We start from the raw sequence: 20356 nt of genomic DNA, 5'->3' as shown, positions 1-20356 counted from the left end.
CTCAGAGAACTCAGAGATGACACACACACACAAAAAATAGAAAAACGTTCCATGCTAATGGATAGGAAGAACTGTGAAAATAGCCATACTACCCAACACAATTTACAGATTCAATGTTATTCCTATCAAACTACCAGTGACTTTTTCCACAGAGGCAAAAAAAAGCTTTGTAAAAATTCACATTGAAAAAAAAAAATGTTCAAGTAGCTAAGGCAATCCAAAGCAAAAAGAAGAATGCTGGAGGCATCATGTTATCTGACTTCAAATCATACTACAAGGCTACAGTAACCAAAACCACATGGCACTGGTACAAAAATGGACACATAGACAAATGGAACAGATTGGGGAGCCCAGAAATAATGCCACACACCTACAACAATCAGGATCTTTGATAAAGTTGACAAAAACAAGCAATGGGAAAAGGACTCTATTCAATAAATGGGGTTGGGAAGCTAGCTAGCCATATGCGGAAGATTGAAGCTGGACCCCTCCTTACACCATATAAAAAATCAACTCGAGATAGGTTAAAAACTTAAATGTAAAACCTAAAACTATAAAAAACACTAGAAGATAACCTAAGAAATGTCATTCCAGACATAGGACCTGGCAAAAATTTTATGACAAAGATGGCAAAAGCAACTGCAACAAAAACAAAAATTGAGAAATGGAACCTAATGAAACTAAAGAGCTTCTACACAGCAAAAGAAACTATCAACATAGTAAACAGCCTACAGAATGGGAGAAAATATTTCAAACTATACATCTGACAAAAGTCTAGTTTCAGAATCTATAACAAACTTGAACAAATCAACAAGCAAAAAATAAGCAACCCAGTTAAAAAGTGGACAAAGGATATCAACAGACATTTTTCAAAAGAAGACATACATGTGGCCAACAAGCATATGAAAAAATGTTCAATATCAGTAATCATTACAGAAATGGAAATCGAAACCACAATGAGCTACCATCTCACAAGTCAAATGGTTGTTATTGAAAAGGAAATGAAAAACAGATGCTTATGAGGTCGTAGAGAAAAGGGAATGCTTATACACTGCTGGTGGGAATGTAAATTAGTTCAGCAATTGTGGTAAGCAGTTTGGTAATTTGTCAAAGAACTAAAAATGAATTACCATTAGACCCAACAATCCCATTATTGGATATAAACCCAAAGGAATAGAAATCATTTTACCATAAAGACACATGCAGTATGTCTTTTCATTGTGGCACTATAACAAAGACACAGTAACAAAGACATGGAATCTAAATATCCATCAAGAGTAGATGGGATAAAGAAAATGTGGTACATACATACCATGGAAAACCATGCATCCATAAAAAGAAATGAGATCATGTCCTTTGCAGCAACATGGATGAAGCTGGAGGCCATTATCCTAAGGGGACTAACATGGAACAGAAAACCAAATACCACATGTTCTAATTTATAAGTGGAAGTTAAACATTTAATACATATGGACACAAAGAAGAGGACAACAGACACTGAAGCCTACTTGAGGGCAGAGGGAGGGAAGAGGATGAGGATTAAAAAACTACCTATCGGATACTATGCTTATTACCTGAGTGGCAAAATAATCTATACACCAAACCCCTCTGATACGCCATTTACCTATATAACAAACCTGCACAGTATCCCTGAACTTAAAAGTTAAAAGAGAAAAAAAACTATTAATGAGTATGATGCTAAGACAATATTATGATGCAGGGCTATTTTTTGTGTTTGCTAATAGGGCTTGAGAGTTGATAAATAAGCCCCATGGTCCTAATCCCCTAGTGATAATTTTCTAGCCTTTGAAATTCAAACTACTGCTCCTCCACTTTGAGAGAGACTGCATGAGAATTGGACCCAGCCTGGGGCTTTAGATACCACAGTTCAAATCTTATTAATTTCGAGCCATGTGTTGTAGACTGAATGTTTGTGTCTTTCAGCTCCCCAGATTCATAGGTTGAAGCCCTAACCTCCAATGCGACTGTGTTTGAGATTAGGGCCTGTGAGATCCTGGTAAAAGGTAAATGAAGTCTTAAGGATAGGTCCCCAATCCTATAGAGTTGATGCCCCTTATAAGAAGAAGAGACACCAGAGTTCTCTATGTTTGCTATATGAGGACCTGGTAAGAAGTGGCCATCTGCAAGCTCAAAAGAGAGCCCTCACCAGGAACTGAAGTGTCTGACACCTTGATCCTGGACTTCCCAGCCTCCAGAACTGTGAGAAATAAATTTTTTGTTGTTTAATAACCCAAATTATAGTATTTTATTATGGCAGCCCAAGCTAACTAATATACCATGTAAGCAGGTTACTTAAATTTACTAAATATTTAAGTTACTTAAAATTTCAAATCCTGGTTCTAACTATACTAATCATCACTTTTACTAGCTAACACATTACATTTTTTTCAACTTGCAACATGTTTTTGTCGTGAGTTTTAAGTGAAATCGCTGAAGTACTTTGCTTATCATACTGCTGACCCATAGTAGGCGCTTAATATCATTTGAGAGGCTCAAAGAGGATCCCATGTTCCCAAATGTGTCTTAGGACCCTCAGCAGCCTAACATACCACCATTAATTATGCTTTGCAGATGAAGAATTGAAGTCGCCTTGTCTCTGAATATCTGGGATATGCTTTCATTCCTAGGATGAACCTTTTACTTCTTTGCCAATAAGGAAGAAAAAAGGACAGATGTGATTTATAAGAGTAGTTCTAGCAAGTGAAGGGTGGGTCCTAGCAAAGGAGGACACAGCTGCCCTTTGTAATAATAGAGGGAGGAAAGGAGGCAGGATGGCTGTATTTTGCCAATCTCAACTCCAAACCCTATATCTGTTTATCACAGTGGACCCTTCTTCCTAACTCTGACCTCATTATTTCATTCATTATCCACATAAAATTCATCAGTGTTCTCCAGGGCTCTTAGAATAAAACTTTATCATTTTTCCAAAAAGCCACAAGGTCTGACACCTGTCTTCCTTCTTCCAGCTTCACATCAGAATCCTCCTTTTTGGCAGTAGCCACACTGAACATCTTCCAGGTCTCCAAACTCAGCATTGCTTTCCATTGTGAGCTCCTTACATCATGACTGTCAGCCCAACTATTATTCCCCTGGGGAGGCCTTCCCTGAACCCTGAGACTGGATCATATTCTTGTATCATGTGCTTTCATAGCACCATGAATGTCTCTTTGGTGGCCATCACCAGCAGGATGATTCTCTGTTTATCTGTTTGACTGTTGCATAAATGTTTGTCTTCCTTCCAATAGTCTGTCAGCACTTTTGGAGCCACTTGTGTTTTGCTCCTGATTCTACCTCCGCACAGGATGTTTCTTATGAAAGGGGACATGAAGAAAGAAAAAGTCCAATGCATGAAGATTTATCCAGTGAAACTGAGGCCTGAATATCCAGCTTTAGGGAAGCCAGCTGCTAGCAGGACAGACTGGTAGGGACTAGGTGAGGAAAATGGAAAAAAGCAGGGAATGAGTATCACTTTTTTCAAGATTTTGCCTCTGGAAGACCCCCTCCAGGTAACAGATTCCAGATTGTGGATGTTCTCCCTCTGGTATGAAGTCTCCTGTCCTGTCAGAAACGGTACCCAGAGGTCAAAGCTGCTGCATAAGCAAGTTATCATGAAACTGTTCCAGGACAGATATCAAAAGTGGGGTCTTAAAAAATGATATTAAATCCAATATTCACCCAGATACATTTCCAACCCACATATGGACACTGAATTTAACAATGGAAGCAGAAGTTACTCTGTTGAGAATTTATTTGAAATGTTGGTTTTCTCTTGTCCATCTGATACAGGTCATAGTTTGGTTTTCTGTCCTTAGATTGATTTTCATGTTTCTAAACTCAGACTCTCTGTGAGTCAGAGATAGGTTTAATTTTTCAGCATGGCCATAGGAATGATGAAGTCATGCCTCATTAACATGAAGCTAAGCAAAATTTAACAGTACTTGTTTAGGATTCCTTTTTTACTTTTCTACACAAAAAGAGTTGTAAGGGGAAAACAAAAACTTTAGATTTGAGTAATTGCCTTAATTCAGATATAGGTTTAAACCATTTTGTCATAATATGTAAATGAATGATTACTTTTTCTCCCACAGGTCTATTTACATAATCTCAAATTTGAGATTATGTAAATAATTACTTTATATAAACATAAGGTTACTCATTATTGAAAGCAATTTTGTTTTTTTGTTTCTGGTTTATTACGGTTTGAGAGTGAGCCTTTTTGTTTTAGGTATTTGACAACAAAATACCTGTGTGTGCATATTTGTGTATGTGTGTGGATATGCGTATCTAGGAAGGTCCTCAAATCCAAAACTTATAATTCAAGATTGTAATGTCAGTGCTTCCTATTGCACAGTTTTATAATGGGGACATGTAGTTATGCATTAAAATGCAGTACTGAAATGGAAAATCAGTATTTGTTAAACATGAATGAATTAGTAATTATATTAATATCTGAATGGGAACTAGCATGCAATCTAACTTAAACTTTAGAAAAATAAAATAATTCCACAAAGTAATTAATGATAACTTGGTTTAAATATTACACTGATAAATATTTCAAGAACAAGCTATACAAATAAGGAGGTAGATTTATTATTTTAAGGCTCATACTAAAAGATTGTAATATTTACTTAACCTTTTCTTTATTTAATTTAGAATAAGATTACTGTCATCTCTCTAAGCATTTATGTAATAACGTTTTATTTACTTTTCCATTAAAAACTACTGAGATAAATAAGGAGTCCTGGTGAGTGAAATATAATTTAATAAACAGGGATTTTTGTAGGTGAAAATTAATCATGTCCTGCTATAAATGTAGATTCAGGAAGAAGTTGAATAGACAAGCTCCAAATGATTTAGTCAATGATACAACTTCAGGGAAAATGTTTTTTGCCTTGTTGACCATATCTTTTAATACTTGCATTGAAAATAAAATTACATCCCAAGATTATGAGGGTTGTGAAATTTTATAATTAGGTATTTAAATCCTAAATTGATTAGCAGTAGTATAAACATAGAAATGGATTTTGAGTTAAATCTGAGAACTATTTTTTGTACTAAAATTTGCATGTAGATGACAATAGGAAAATCAAATGTTTCCCTGGAAAATTTTCAAATGGGACAGATAGTCATCTTTCTGGAAATATGAAATAAAGGGGTGTGGTAGTGGTTGGACTATAAACCTCTTTGGAGACCTTTTAATCTTTAACTGTAATTTGTATGTTTTGTCATCATTGAATCTTCAAAACAGAAAATACCTTAGAAATAATTTAGTGTTACCCTGTTGATATTACCAAAAATACCAGCGTCCTCAGAGTCACATAACTTCATTCAGTCAGAGCTGGTACTAGATGCTCAGTCTTCTGATTTCTAATTCAGTTTGCTTTCATTATCTACTGCCTGCTGCTGACTCTGAGCTCCTCAGTTATCTGCAAGTGGATGTGTTTATTGAACATTTATGATGTACATGTACTGCTTTCAATACGAAGGATGTAATGTGAATGGGAGCTCACTTTCTAACTGAAACATTCGTTTTCTCTCTGTGTTCCAATTGAAAGTGTCCTTTTGCTTCATCTGAAGCAGAAAGTTGTAAGTTTGTTTAGTTTCCTTTTGAAGTTTTAGAGAATTGGCAGTGGGCTTATGTCATCAGAAACACATACATGCAACGCTCAGATGCACTGTGTGAATGAGCTCTCTAGAAGGTGGTAGATTATGGAAAGGGAGGCAGCTCAGAAAGAGAGTGGACAAAGTCAAAAGGAAAGAGAGAAGGAACAGGCAAGTGTGGAGCAGAGGGAAAGCAGGAGGGTCATGAATCCATTCTGCAGGTGTGTGCTGAGGAACTGGAAGAAGGAAAATGACCAAGAAAGTCTCTGTCATGTTACCTTAGTTTTGTTAAGGGTATAAAGGGATTAAAGATGGTTTAACTAGGCTATCCCCAATTCTAGGCCATCCTTAGAGTCCTTCACAGAACTAATACTCTAAATTATGAATGGTTGTTTGTGCACACACACAGGATGCACTTACTAAATCTATTATTATGAGTGTCTTCTGTCTTTTCCACTACAAGGAAAGGAAGGAAATGTGACCCTCTTTTCCAGAGTAGAAGTAACTAGAACATAGTAACACAAATGAATGAATTACATTGTTTGAAGTAGTGCACCGGAATGTATTTATTTGGGGGCAAATCATAAAGAAATGAAAAAGGAAGAGATTCTCCTTTGAGAAAAAGTTGGTTTTGTATTGCCAATTGAGCAACTCTGTGAACATTCTAAAGATAAAGAATGATTATTCTGTAAAGTGCTGGGATTTCTGGTGCTATGTGACTAAGACTTCTTCCTTGTTGTCTAAGTTACATTTATGAAAAGCAGAGGGGTCCCCTGGTTAGGATACTTGTTCCTCTGATTAGGAACAAGTATCTGAGTCAAGAGTTCACATGTAGAAGAGCTGGGCCCAGAGGCTGCTGTTGAGTTGACAAAGCCAGTACAGTGTATTTGAACAGAAAGAGTTTGATTTTCTTGTACTGAATGTGATGATCTTGAAGAACAGATTTTTTTGCATGAATATAAATCTTTATTTTCAGTTATTACCCACCAGTAAGAGAAACTTAGGTTTATAGTTTTAGCTCTTAACACAAAGTGAACTAAGAGGCAAATTTATATCTGTCAGATACAACTAATGGACCAATGTTTTAGGTTCAGGCTGTCTTGAAAGCTTGCAACATACAAGATATTGCTGTGTTGTCTTATGACGGCAATGGATGACTGAGTAGAAGTTGTGAAGTGTTTTTAATAGCAGGTGTTTTCTATAGTATGTTGCTGGAAATCAAGGTTTATAAACATGGTACATGTTCGAAAACGAGTTAGATACTTGAAAAGTCTAAACACATTGATTTAGGAGTGCATATGTTACAGTCTCAAGAGGGGTCAATAATCCATATGGACTAAATTAATCTCTGAGTAGCAGATATGTTTGTAAATATAAAATTATATTAGACATTAGCACCAGTGCAGAATATGCTTAGTGTCACAAGATCCAAAACACCAGCATGTTTATCCATCATTAAAAACAATTACCTCCTTCCTAAAATGTCAGAATAGTAGGTAACTGAGATTAATAGATCTAATCCAAATGAGTAACTCTCGTAATGTACAATTTCTCTTTTAGAAGTATATGTGAGAACCAGTGAGCTAAATAGAAATGTTTAAGATTGAATATGTCCAATATTTTTAAAACGGAACATTACCATAGTACAGGTAGAATATTTCTAAAAATGAAGTGACTAACAATTCTTAAAACATTTTTTAAAATTCCTTCCCTGTTTATCAATAAATGTGGCAGAATAAAAGGCAATCCTAGAAAGCCATTTTTATTCATCATTCTCTCCACATATGTTTTAATAAGTGGTGATGCTCCCATTAAAGGAATCCATTATTAACCTAATTTTCTAATGGAGGAAGAGGGAAAAGATAATTACTACTTTCTGTGGAACAAATACTCAGCTTAGGACCAAATAATAGCAATTTTGGAAATTTAGAAACAGTAAAGATTTTTGGTTTACATTTCACGGATGGTGCTGCTGTTCCAACCTTGTAAAGCTGTCTGCTTCCCAAATTCCAAAAATTAAAATACTCCCCCACCTCATCCTACCAACCAGTGCTTTTTTTGTTTTTGTTTTTTAACAAGGAAGGGTTAAATGGTTGCTGATTATGGATGTACTATTTTGATTTTGGGACCTCTCACACACAGACCATACTAAATGACCAGACATTTATTTTACAGAACAGTTTAAATATTACACTTTGGCCAAATCAACTTATTCCACCCACCGTGGTTACAGGGGGACCCATGCCTATTAAACTACTTTACTTGACAGGATGTGTATACCCACAATAAATAGCTTAAACGACTTCACCAATAAGATGTCTAGTTTAGATTTTAAAATGGGAAAGTCATGCATTTAAAAAGTAAATATAGTTGTAAATGTAAATCATTATAATTTGAACCTAATAAACTATGAAAGGAGCAAGGTTAATGAACCAATGTACTTTGAATTTGTTCAAGTGCTGATATTTCTCTATATAAGGATTTAGCATGTATATAGAACAGCTATCATGAGAAGTGAAAAAAGATTTTTCTCCAAAAATGAAAATATTAAAACTAAGTTAAAATACATATAGTTAGTATTCCACACAGCATAAAATTTGACAAATCAAAGTTTAACATGTCCCAGTTGACCATGTGGGAAAATGCAAAGCAGGTATTCAAACCAATATGTCCAATATTTAAAACCAGTTTGTAATTGGGGGAACTTCTAAATCCTTAATTAAAAAACACAAATGAAGTGAAAGCTTTAAACTGTTTACACACTGTTCACACCTATATTTCAAGTTTGAAAAGGCATATTTGCAAGCAGCAATACAAAAGTATTCATGAAAAATAGATAATCTCTGAAAATTATGAAAACATCCCTGCTACCAATACATTACTAAATACAAAACTGACTACCATATATGTTACTTCTGTGTAGCAAGAGAAGTTCATTTTTACAATGGATAAAATTCAGTCTTTAGCTGTGAATGGTATGGATAACAGACTTTTTTTTTTTTTAATTTCATAGTCATTTCATTTAATTTTTTTAAAATTCATAGTATTCTTAAGCATGCAAAATATTTTAACAGAAGGGTTCACAATGGAACCAGGGTTGTCTTATGGCATCCAATTAAGCCAGAGCTGGGAACGCCTCTGGGTCATCCACATCAGGAACAGAAGCACTTGACTTGTCTATCCTGCTGCCACAGTTTGGGCATCTGCCACACCCGCATCCACCTTTTCCTCCCCTGCCACCACATCCTGGGTGGCAAGGTCTCCAAAACTGATCTCCAGGTGAGACACTATATCTCTATTTGCTGGCTTCTGGAAATGATGGTCCATAGCCAAATCTTAAGCATGAGCCTCTTCACTCTGATTTATGAAGAACAAATCCCTTCTTCCCCTTTCCATAGACTCCTTCATTTGGTTTCGGATATTATATTCTACTTTTGCCCAGTCCTTATTTTGAATACCCTCTACTCATCCAAAATCATTTCTTTTGGACCCTCCTCTTTTACCTCTTCGACTTCATTCTCCTTATTTTCAGTGTCTGTTATTGATGACGTTCTTCACCTTCAGATGTTTCCTCAGTCGCATTTGATTGATCCAAGTCACTGCAATTATAAGGTATTTGTTTCTGAGGCCTCGCGTGATGGCTCACACCTGTAATCGCGACACTTTGGGAGGCCGAGATGGGTGAATCATGAGGTCAGGAGTTTGAGACCAGCCTGACCGACATGGTGAAATCCCGTCTCCATTAAAAATACAAAAAATTAGTTGGGCATAATGGCCAACACCTGTAATCCCAACTACTCTGGAGACTGAGGCAGAAGACTTCTTGAACTCAGGAAGCAGAGGTTGCAGTGAGTCAAGATTGCACCACTGCACTCCAACATGGGTGACAGAGTGAGAATCCTCTCAAAAAAAAAAAAGATTTGTTTCTGAAAGTATTTTGGGGACTCTGTTAATTCATCTTTGACAGCTCCCTAGTTGTGAGATCTGCTACTTCCCTCTTTGTCCTCGATGCTTCAGTCCACTGTAATGTGAAAAAGAAGATCTATCTCTTCCACTATGCCTATCAAATTCGTTTGCCACGAGAATCAAATTCATCTCCTCAGCCCATACCATGTTCACAGCTCCCTCGACCTCTTCCAAGATTACCATAACCTCGAATAGGTCAGTCAATAATTGCTCTATCAACTGAAAATTTGCCTCCTTCACCCTTTTCTTCAAGCGACTTTTCAAATTTTAGTTCACTAGGTGGTCGCCTTTCTGGTCTTCTGTCAGTTATTTTCTTTCACCCTGAAGTTGTTGATCAGGTCTTCTTCTGGCTCGCCTTATTCCTTCCTTTTTTTTTTTTTAAACCTTTAGGAAAACTTTATTCTCTGACTCCTCTATCTAAGAAGGGGGCTGTTAGTTGCATCTCACCCAAACGGAATATGATGGGAATTGGGGGCTTGAGTTGTTTGGAGGAGTTGTCGATCTTAGCAGATAAATATAGCTGATGTGTGGTGTCCATCAATTCTTGAGGGCTTGACCATATGGACTAGGGAATGGTCAGAACAGGCTCATCAGAGATCCCCAGAGCTTTACAATACCAAGGTTCAGGAGGTATAGACAGTAAGGAAAATGGCCATTTCCTATTTCTGTCCATTTTAGGTACAGTAGACTGTTAAGGTTTTTTGTTTTACCTGGCAAATTAAAAAAAATTTTAAATTATCTAGGAAATGGGAAGCTTACAAACACATTCGTAAGTTAATTGTCGAATTGCTACCCCAAGTGGTTTCCTTATTACCTAGTCACCACCACCACTTAACCAGAAATATCAGAATACATGGTTCAACCAGAATTCAACCAGGCAGGTAACCTGCCTGTGGCTCAAGCAATCATCAGAGTTTTAAAAAGCAAAATTAAGCAAAAAAGACCTTTCCCCAAATACCATCATTACTATTTAGCTTTGTATGACCCATTCCTAACAAAGCCACATTCCATTTCAGGAAATATGACCGCTTAAGGTACAGTTAAAACAAAGTCCTTGCCTTTAGCTGATTACTTTTTTGTTTGCTTTAAATTAACCTCTGAAATCTTTATCTTATGTTTTGTGCTGCATTCCTGAAAACTGTAACTTTTTTTTTTACATTTTTTTCTTTTGAAAAAAAAAGAGAGAGAAAGAAAAAAGGAATGAAGGAGAGGAAGAAAGAGGAAGAGAAAGAGGGAGAGAGAACGGGAGTGTTGCTTTATTCTAAAAATGGGATGCCAGTAATTGTGCTTAATAATGGCCAACCAATATTTCATTTAAACCTGTGAGTAGGTGTGATGTGGTACTGATAAGAATGTATATTCTGTGTTCTATAAATGTTTATTAAGTTTACTTGTTCCAGATCTGAGTTCAAGTCCTGGATATCCTTATTAGTTTTCTGTCTCGTTGATCTATCTAATATTGATGTTGAAGTCGCCCACTATTATTGTGTGGGAGTCTAAGTCTCTTTATAGGTCTTATGTATCTGGGTGTTTCTGTACTGGGTGTGTATATATTTAGAATCGTTAGCTCTTTTTGTTGCATTGATCCTTTTACCATTATATCTTTGTTGCTTTAAAATCTATTTTATCAGAGGCGAGAATTGCAACTCCTGCTTTTTATTTATTTATTTTTGCTCTCCATTTGGTTGGTAAATCTTTCTCCATCCCTTTGTTTTGAGTCTTTGTGTATCCTTGCATGTAAGATGGGTCTGGATGCTGCATACTGATGGGTTTTGGCTGTATCTTTTGATTGGGGGATTTAGTCGACTTAAATTTAGGATTATTGCCATTTGATGTTAAATGGCTGTTTTGCCCATTAGTTGATACAAATTCTTCATAATGTTGATGCTTTTTGCTTTTTGGTATATTTTTGGAAAGGCTCATACTGATTGCTCCTTTCTATGTATAATGCTTCTTTCAGAAGCTCTTGTAAAGCAGGCCTGGTGGTAACGAAATCTCTGAGTACTTGCTTGTTCATAAAAGATTTTATTTTTCCTTCAATTGTGAAGCTTAGTTTGGCTGGATAGAAAATTCTGGGTTGAAAGTTCTTTTCTTTAAGGATGTTGAATATTAGCCCCCACTCTCTTCTGCCTTGTAGGGTTTCTGCTGAGAGATCTGCTGTAAGTCTCATAAGTTTCCCTTTGTGGGTAACCTGACCTTTCTCTCTGGCTGCCCTTAGTATTTTCTCCTTCATTTCAACCCTGGTGAATCTAACGATTATGTGCCTTGGGGTTGCTCTTCTTGAGGAATATCTTTGTGGTGTTCTCTGTATTACCTGGGGTTGAATATTGGCCTGCTTTGCTAGATTCAGAAAGTTTTCCTGAATAATATCCTGAAGAGTATTTTCCAGCTTGGATTCATTCTCTTCGTTGTATTCAGGTACACCTATCAAACGTAAATTAGGTCTTTTCACATTGTCCCATATTTCTTGGAGACTTTGCTCATTCCTTTTTATCCTTTTTTCTCTATTCTTGTCTTCTCATTTTATTTCATTGAGTCGATCTTTGACCTCTGATATCCTTTCTTCTGCTTGATCAATTCGGCTGTTAAAACTTGTACCTACTTCGCTAAGTTCTCGTGTTGTGTTTTTCAACTCCATTAATTCACTTATATTCCTCTCTATATTGTCTAACTGTAACTTTTAAACTGTAACTTTTAAAGACCTAGGCCTAATCTTTATAAAGGAGGAAGAAAACAGCAAAGAGGTGTTTCATTTGGGAGGCAGAAAGTTATGACCAATGCTAGAAGCCTTCCTCTTCCTTACTTGTTATTCAACAAGATGTGGTGTCACATAAGGTATGAGTTGGAAATGAAAGCTACACCACACTTATTGCATTCATACACCCTCTCCCCAGTGTGGGTTCTCTGGTGCACGGTGAGGCCCAGCCTCTGTCTGAAGGCCTTCCCACACTCATTACACGTGTAAGGTTTTTCTCCATTATGGATTCTCTGATGAATAAGTAGATATGAGCTGCATGTGAAGGCCTCCCCACATTAATTACACACATTAGGAAGATCCCCACTGTGAATTCCCTAGTGGACAATAAGGCAAGAGAGCTGACTGAAGACTTTCCCGGATTCACTGCAGTGTGAAATTCTCTGGTGCATAGTAAGGTGTGAAAACAACTAAAGTTTCCTACACTCTTTATACTCATACAGCTTCTCACCAGTATAGCTTCGCTGATATACAAAAAGATCTGGGTAAAGGCTTTGCCACAATCGTTATAGGCAATGGGCTTCTCCCCACTGTGGATCCTCTGAGCTCCGAGTAAATGTTTTCCCACACTCATTACATTCATAGCATTTTTCTGTAATGTGAACTTTCTGGTGCCGATCAAGTTGTGAACTATAACCAAGGCTTTCTCACATTCACTGCACTTAAAGGTTTTTTTCTAAGGAGTGGATTTTTTGATGTACAATCAGATTTGAACTCTGAGTGAAGGCTTTCCCACATTTTGAACAAACATAAGGTTTCTGTGCAGTGTGGATTCTCTGATGCACAACAAGGCTTGCACTCTGAATGAAGGCCTTCAAAGCTTTCCTGACATTCAAAGGGTTTCTCCCCAGTGTGGATTTGCTGATGCACAACGAGGCTTGCACTCTGCACAGTGAGGCTTGCACTCTGGATGAAGGCCTTCAAAGGGTTCCTGACATTCAAAGTTTTCTCCCAAGTGTGGATTTGCTGATGCACAACAAGGTTTGCACTATGACTAAATCCTTTCCCACACACACTTTATGTAAAAGGCTTTTGCCCAGGTAAGGTTTTTTTAATTTTTAATAGTGCCAGAAGTAAAGCTGTATTTTCCCCGAGATTTCTTACATTTCTGGTCTTCCTCTTCTTTGAAGCTTTCAGGTAAGTGACAGTCATTCACTCTCACTTGTCTGAAATCTTTCTTTTCTCTCTTTATTCTCTGCCTCTTTAACACATTTCCTTTATCACAAGCTTCTCCTAACTCAGGTCCTTGAGGATCAGCTTTCTGGATTTTTCCTGCTGTGATGAGGGGTTTTTCAGCTTCCACACATACCTCTGTTTCTGGAACCAGTAACTGTAGGTTCTTGGTTTCAGCCAGCACCTTTTCTTCCTCTTCTGATCCATCATGGCCTGTCTGAAGACCCTCCCACGACCTAGACTTTGATGTTCTCCGAGTCCACTTGTTGGCTGGATGCCTGACCTGGGAAGTTTTCTTCTTCCCCCTCCTTTTTCACCTTCACTGGAGCTAAGGCCACGGCTTCTCTCAATTCTGCAATCATCATCTCTGCTCAGCAGGTAAACTCCAGTGACTGGGAGCTGCCCAGCAGAGCTCAAACCCAAACTAAGTTTTATGTTTCAAAAGCTTCTTCTTGAATTTCTTCCCACGGCCAAGATGAGTATTGCCTTACCTGGCAGCTGAGAGGCCTGATCTGAGTTCACTGGCTCTGAAGTAGGAAGCTGGTGGACGGGGACCTCAGCTCCTACTGGCACGAGAACAATGACCCTTACTCCTTCTTTATTAAGCACCATGAGGCCGCTGCGTCTTCTCTTCTTGTCAACCGTGCCAACGCTTGTTGGGGGGAGCAGCGGGTTTTGGGAGTCTTTCTGGCACTCCTTTCGCAGTTATTTGCCTGCCACTTTGGAGTTGGTCTGGGCCAGGCCTGAGCTGCGCAATAGGCCCCAGGGGTCCCGACACTGCCCCCATCGGCTTCTTTTTTCTTGTTCTCTGCTGCCTTCAGCATAAGAAGTCTGATTCGTCGTCAAATAACTGGTCGAATTGGTGTGTGACCACGCAGACAAAGCCTTCCTGTAAGTGCCCAGGCATGATGGTGGCTTGTGGCAGGTACCTCCACGGATTGCAGCAAGCTGCACAGAGCCAAGAGCGCCTGCTTCAGCTCTTCTCACAAGATCGAAAGACAGATTTTTAAAAATCTGTCTGTAATTGTCAGGCCAGGTAAATTTCAAAATGAATTTTTAAAGTCTCTAAAATGGAGTTATGTTGAATTATGACTTTATGACAAATTAAAAGATAATTCTAGATATTATTGTAGAAAGAAGCTTCTCTTGTTCTGGGAACGGGAGATAGTTTGGAAACTTGAGATAAGACCCTTATTGTCTGTTTTATTACTTACTGCTAACAAACTGCATTCTCTCACTCTTCACTGGAAAAGGTGGGTCCAGGGAACTTATGAAAGCCTAATGAGAAGTGAGAAAAGGAAATTATTTCTTATATTTGTATGTGTACAAACAGTTGATAAAGGATGAAGTGTAGTGGTGGGGTGAATCATACATACACATTGGGATAAAAGGGACAGTATAATTATTCCCACTTATAGATAATGAGATCCAGGCTTTACATTTTCACTTCTCGAATATTCCATTTTGGCAGAACAGTCTACTCTCTGCCTCAGCCTATCCTGGAGATGTCCTGGCAGTGGGAGAGGACCAGCTTTCTCCTTGTTCTGCTCCTACAGTTTGTCACTGCCAGTCATGTCTGAGACCTTTGTCTCACTCACAAGGCCTTTTCCACTGACCTGGATTCAGGCATCTTCTCAGAACCTTCATTCTCCTGACAGTGGGACCACCCAATCACAGACCCTGGGTAGTGCAAAGAGGAGGGAAGACTCCTCACACTCAGAGGCCCAGGACACTCTTGGCCTCGCTTCCTGTGACATCTGTATCACCCAGACAACTGGGAAGTTGAAACCAGATGCTGCTGCCAGAACAGAAGCATAAGCTATGTTTCTCAGGCTTGGACTTTACCTGGGCTGTTGCTTTATTTCTGGATGTTTACTGATTTTTAGAAGCATACGAGTTTCTTTCTGTGAAGTTCCTAGGGCCACTTACTGAGGGGGGACAGGTATTCATTTTGTCTTTCAGACATAGTAAATACATGGGGGATGTGTGTGTATTTGTGTATACACACACACACACACACACACACACATCCTGCATTGTTTGCTTAGAATCATGCCTCACAATTATTAACTGCTTTTTCTTCCTTCCCCTCATCTAATACACCAGAATATTTTAGTTAGCCAAAGGTGAGAATCCAAATTCATATTTGTATTACCAATAGATTTCCCCCAGAATCTTGGGGTATCATTTCATCAGTAACAGTTGAATGCAGATGTTCTATTGTTGTGTGCAATGTTCATTCTTTTGAAATTTGACTTTTGGCCATTCAAATAGCAATAACTGCCTTCTTGTTGATTAGCACTAATTACCACAAACTCCTTCCAATAATAAATTTTCCAGAACAAAAATTCTTAACTTACCGATTAGCTTGCTGCAGCCCCTAGCCCTACACTGAAAAGATCTTACTTTTCATAGGGTCCGTTATTAAACAGAAATGTTCCCCTTAGGGCTCCGGCTCTATGCAGTGCTCAGGTGTTTCTTACTCAGCTGAAGGATTAATGAATTTAGTTTGAATCTAAATTTGGAGTAAAAAATACCACTCAGAAGACCTGCTTCTCTGACTGCATTGCCTTCCAACCTTCTTTTCCATCTTTCCTTATTACTGAACGTCATTGAGGATTTTATTCATTTATAGCTTTTATGATCTGATTGTAATTATTTTGAAAAAAATTTCATTATACTGGACCTTTTGGATTAACTCCACCAAATTTTCTTGTGAGGGTACAAGTCACTGTTTACACTATGGTAAACTGCATGCAAACATCTGAGTACCTTTCTGTTCCTGTCTTCAGCTGGGCCAGCCCTAAGCTGGAATAGCCTGTACTTCGATGTTTTTCTGAGGAAGTACGTTTTTCCTTTTCCCTCAGATTCCTGGTGCCTGGTATAGCACTTTTTTGATTTGCTTTTGTTCTGGCAACAGGTCAACTGGCTCTCGTGGTCCTTAACATTTCAGGTAAATACTTTCAACAGTTGTGACTGGAAGGAATCCAAGTCAACTCAAGGCATCCACTCTATGTTCAAGATGCCATATTTTGAGTGATTTGTCCTTTGGTTAGTAACTTTCAAAAATATGAATAGTGGAAGAGAAGCTACTATTTGAGGAATTAATGGAAAGTCAAGAAATTTTTGGTATACTAAGATACTCACTTATGATGCAAGGAGTGTGATCATTGACCTTCCCACTTACCTAAACATTATGCTGTCAGAGCATGTGGATAGGTAGCATGGCCTAGTGGTTAACATACACAGAAAAGCTCAGACTGCCTATTTCGAATCCCAGCTTCATCACTTGCTAGCTATATAATCTTTAGTAAATTAGTTAACTTTTCTGTGCTTCAGTCTGGTTTTCCTGGGGATTAAATGCATTTATATTTGTTAAGTGCCTAGAACTGTAGCTGGTCTGTAACGAGTACTGTAAGTCTTGGTTTAAATGAAAATAAAATGTTTGGATTGTTCAGATGGAGAATCAGGGGTCTTTAGCAGCTTAGGAGTTTTTCTGAAGTGACAGATCATTTAATGGCAGAAACGACAATGTTATCATTGCCCAGAACCATAATGGAGAACTATAGGAGTGATGTGGGGGGAAATATATTAACGAAAAAAGCATTATTAAAGACAGGTTTGGAGAGAGTGAGAACTAGTTATTCATTTATCTAATGGCTTAGTCAGCAAGTAACTATTTAATAACTGCTCTGGGCCTTGACACTATACCAGCATTGTGCAGAAAGTGATTAAAATGTGAAAGAACATTCAGTTAGGCTGGGATAAACAAGAAGTCTTTTGCAAAATCTGATGTTGAGCTTGCTGATGTTGAGTTGACAAATTCTGCAGCAGGTTAATGCAGGGGATTATCATAAAATTCCATTCCTTAAAGATCTACAGGAAGATGATTATTGTAAGATGCTTTACTTCTGGAGATGTATGCTTTACTTCTACTTAGAGAATCTGGCTTATGTTCTCATATTCTGGTTTTATATGTAATTGGTCATGAGCTTAATTTGAGCCAAGCATTTGGCACAGTTGCCCCCATCAGTTAACTCATTTTTGGATTGTATAAATACTATTGCACAAAAAAGTGTACACACACACACACACACAGTCATAGTTGACCACATCTTGGTTAATGACTTCAAGTCTAGATGAAATGTTTTAAGAAGATATTGGCAAATTAGAGAACATATAGAAGCATCTGCCAGAATAGTGACAGGGCAAGAAATTATGCCAAATAGTAGAAAGAGAATTAGATGCATACTTGGACCTTGGTATATATAGCCCATAAGAATTTGAAGGATTGTCATTGGTAGAATAAGATATTATTCTTGGCTGCTTCCAGCTGAGGAATAGTGGATGGGTGAGTGACTAACACCTGTAAGAGAGCAAATATAAGTAAGAGTTTTAAATATTAGAATCAATCCCCAAAGAAACAGCCTGGCCTCTAAGGGAAAGAGTTCCTTGTGAGTAGATGTGTTTAGGTGGGGCCAGCTGAACAAGCTCCTGAGCTCTGGAGATTGGACTCCTTCTGCTGGATAGGAGGTACAACCAGGTCACCTCAGAGGTTCCTTGTGTTCTGAGATTCTGTTACTCTGTGATTTTATGACTTGGATATCACCTACCTTAGGTTGGTTATTCTAAATAATGTTAAAAGTCAGTGTATGCCTTAAGATTGGGTGAACTGCTATGACAATGATTTTTAACACAGAAGCAGTTTAGTCTAAGAATGAAATCACTGTTTCTAAGAGGTACGAATAATCCAAAGATAATATTTTTCTCTATTTATAGAAATAATTTTTATACTAGCTCTGTGTCGGATATATAGCATAATGTTACCGTCAGCCTAACTTGGTAAATTCATGGCAGTGAACACTGGAATATGTGGTTTAATAATGAGGCCTTATTCTTAAGGGATAGCTCAGAAAAGCTGATAAGCAAATTAGGAAGGTCTGTTGAAGAGTGTCTGGCTGGGCGCGGTGGCTCACGCCTGTAACCCTAGCACTTTGGGAGGCTGAGCTGGGCAGATCACTTGAGGTCAGGAGTTCAAAACCAGCTTGGCCAACATTATGAAACCCCAATCCCTACCAAAACTAAGAAAAATTAGTGGGGTGTCATGCATGCCTATAATCCCAGATACTTAGGAGGGTTAGGCAGAAGAATAACTTGAACCAGGAGGAGGGGGTTACAGTAAGCCGAGATCATGCCACTGCACTCCAGCCTGGGAAACAGAGCAAGACTCTGTCTCTCAAAAAATAAAATAAAATAAAAGTGTCTGTCTGCCAACTTGTTTTTAAGAAGGCCCCTCTTCTGACCGTGGAAATGCCTGGTTTCGGATGGCAGTGTGTTCTCCCTGCTGTCTGGAGAGTAGTCAGGATTCGACTTCTATAATACACCCTCTGTGAGGGGCATTGCAAATACCTTCAGAAGCAAGCAGAGGTCTTTGGCCAGTTATTTCTGAATGAAGCATATCTGCATGTCTGTCTGACCTGAGCCTTGGAACCACAATGAAAGATACTGTTTGAACTTAAAAAGAATAAAAATGGCGAGGAACTTAAGAGAGAAATGGATTTTGGTCACTAAGAACATGAAGAGAAATATTTTGATAATATGTAGTCTATACAAACGTTGCTGATACAACACAATCAAAGAGTAATGGGTAGTTTACTGAGGAGTAAAACCTGAATTTTTAGGAACATGTATTTGTCTACTATTTTTTCTTTTTTCACCCTAGATTTTTTTTTTAATTTTTTATTGGATTTTAGGTTTTGGGGTACATGAGCAGAGCATGCAAGACAGTTGCGTAGGTACACACATGGCAGTGTGCTTTGCTTTTCTTCTCCCCTTCACCCACATTTGGCATTTCTCCCCAGGCTATCCCTCCCCACCTCGCCCTCCCACTGGCCCTCCCCTTTTCCCCCCAATAGACCCCAGTGTTTAGTACTCCCCTCTCTGTGTCCATGTGTTCTCATTTTTCATCACCCACCTATGACTGAGAATATGCGGTGTTTCATTTTCTGTTCTTGTGTCAGTTTGCTGAGGATGATGTTCTCCAGATTCATCCATGTCCCTACAAACGACACAAACTCATCATTTCTGATTGCTGCATACTATTCCATGGTGTATATGTGCCACATTTTTCCAATCCAGTCTATTATCAATGGGCATTTGGGTTGATTCCAGGTCTTTGCTATTGTAAACAGTGCTGCAATGAACATTCGTGTACATGTGTCTTTATAGTAGAACGACTTATAGTCTTTTGGATATATACCCAGTAATGGGATTGCTGGGTCAAATGGAATTTCTATTTCTAAGGCCTTGAGGAATCGCCACACTGTCTTCCACAATGGTTGAACTAATTTACACTCCCACTAACAGTGTAAAAGTGTTCCTTTTTCTCCACATCCTCTCCAGCATCTGTTGTCTCCAGATTTTTTAATGATTGCCATTCTAACTGGCGTGAGATGGTATCTCAATGTAGTTTTCATTTGCATCTCTCTAATGACCAGTGATGATGAGCATTTTTTCATATGATTGTTGGCCTCATATATGTCTTCTTTCGTAAAGTATCTGTTCATATCCTTTGCCCACTTTTGAATGGGCTTGTTTGTTTTTTTCCTGTAAATCTGTTTGAGTTCTTTGTAAATTCTGGATATCAGCTCTTTGTCAGATGGGTAGACTGCGAAAATTTTTTCCCATTCTGTTGGTTGCTGATCCACTCTAGTGACTGTTTCTTTTGCCGTGCAGAAGCTGTGGAGTTCCATTAGGTCCCATTTGTCTATTTTGGCTTTTGTTGCCAATGCTTTTGGTGTTTTGTTCATGAAGTCCTTGCCTACTCCTATGTCCTGGATA

General features: G+C 38.2%; 1 protein-coding gene and 2 pseudogenes across 3 annotated transcripts in view; 1 reads left to right on the top strand and 2 right to left on the bottom strand.

Annotated features, from left to right (window-relative positions):
* GHR (growth hormone receptor) overlaps positions 1-20356 on the top strand; it is a 344216-nt gene that overhangs the window by 31937 nt on the left and 291923 nt on the right. The window lies entirely within an intron of this gene.
* Positions 8738-14423, bottom strand: LOC103791613 (SERPINE1 mRNA-binding protein 1-like; annotated as a pseudogene).
* LOC144581533 (uncharacterized) lies at positions 12388-14012 on the bottom strand (annotated as a pseudogene).

The sequence above is a fragment of the Callithrix jacchus genome, chromosome 2 (assembly GCF_049354715.1).
Source record: "Callithrix jacchus isolate 240 chromosome 2, calJac240_pri, whole genome shotgun sequence".
NCBI classification, from domain to species: Eukaryota; Metazoa; Chordata; class Mammalia; order Primates; family Cebidae; genus Callithrix; species Callithrix jacchus.
The sequence above is the reverse complement of the archived record's forward strand: the minus strand, read 5'-3'. Positions and strand labels throughout refer to the sequence as shown.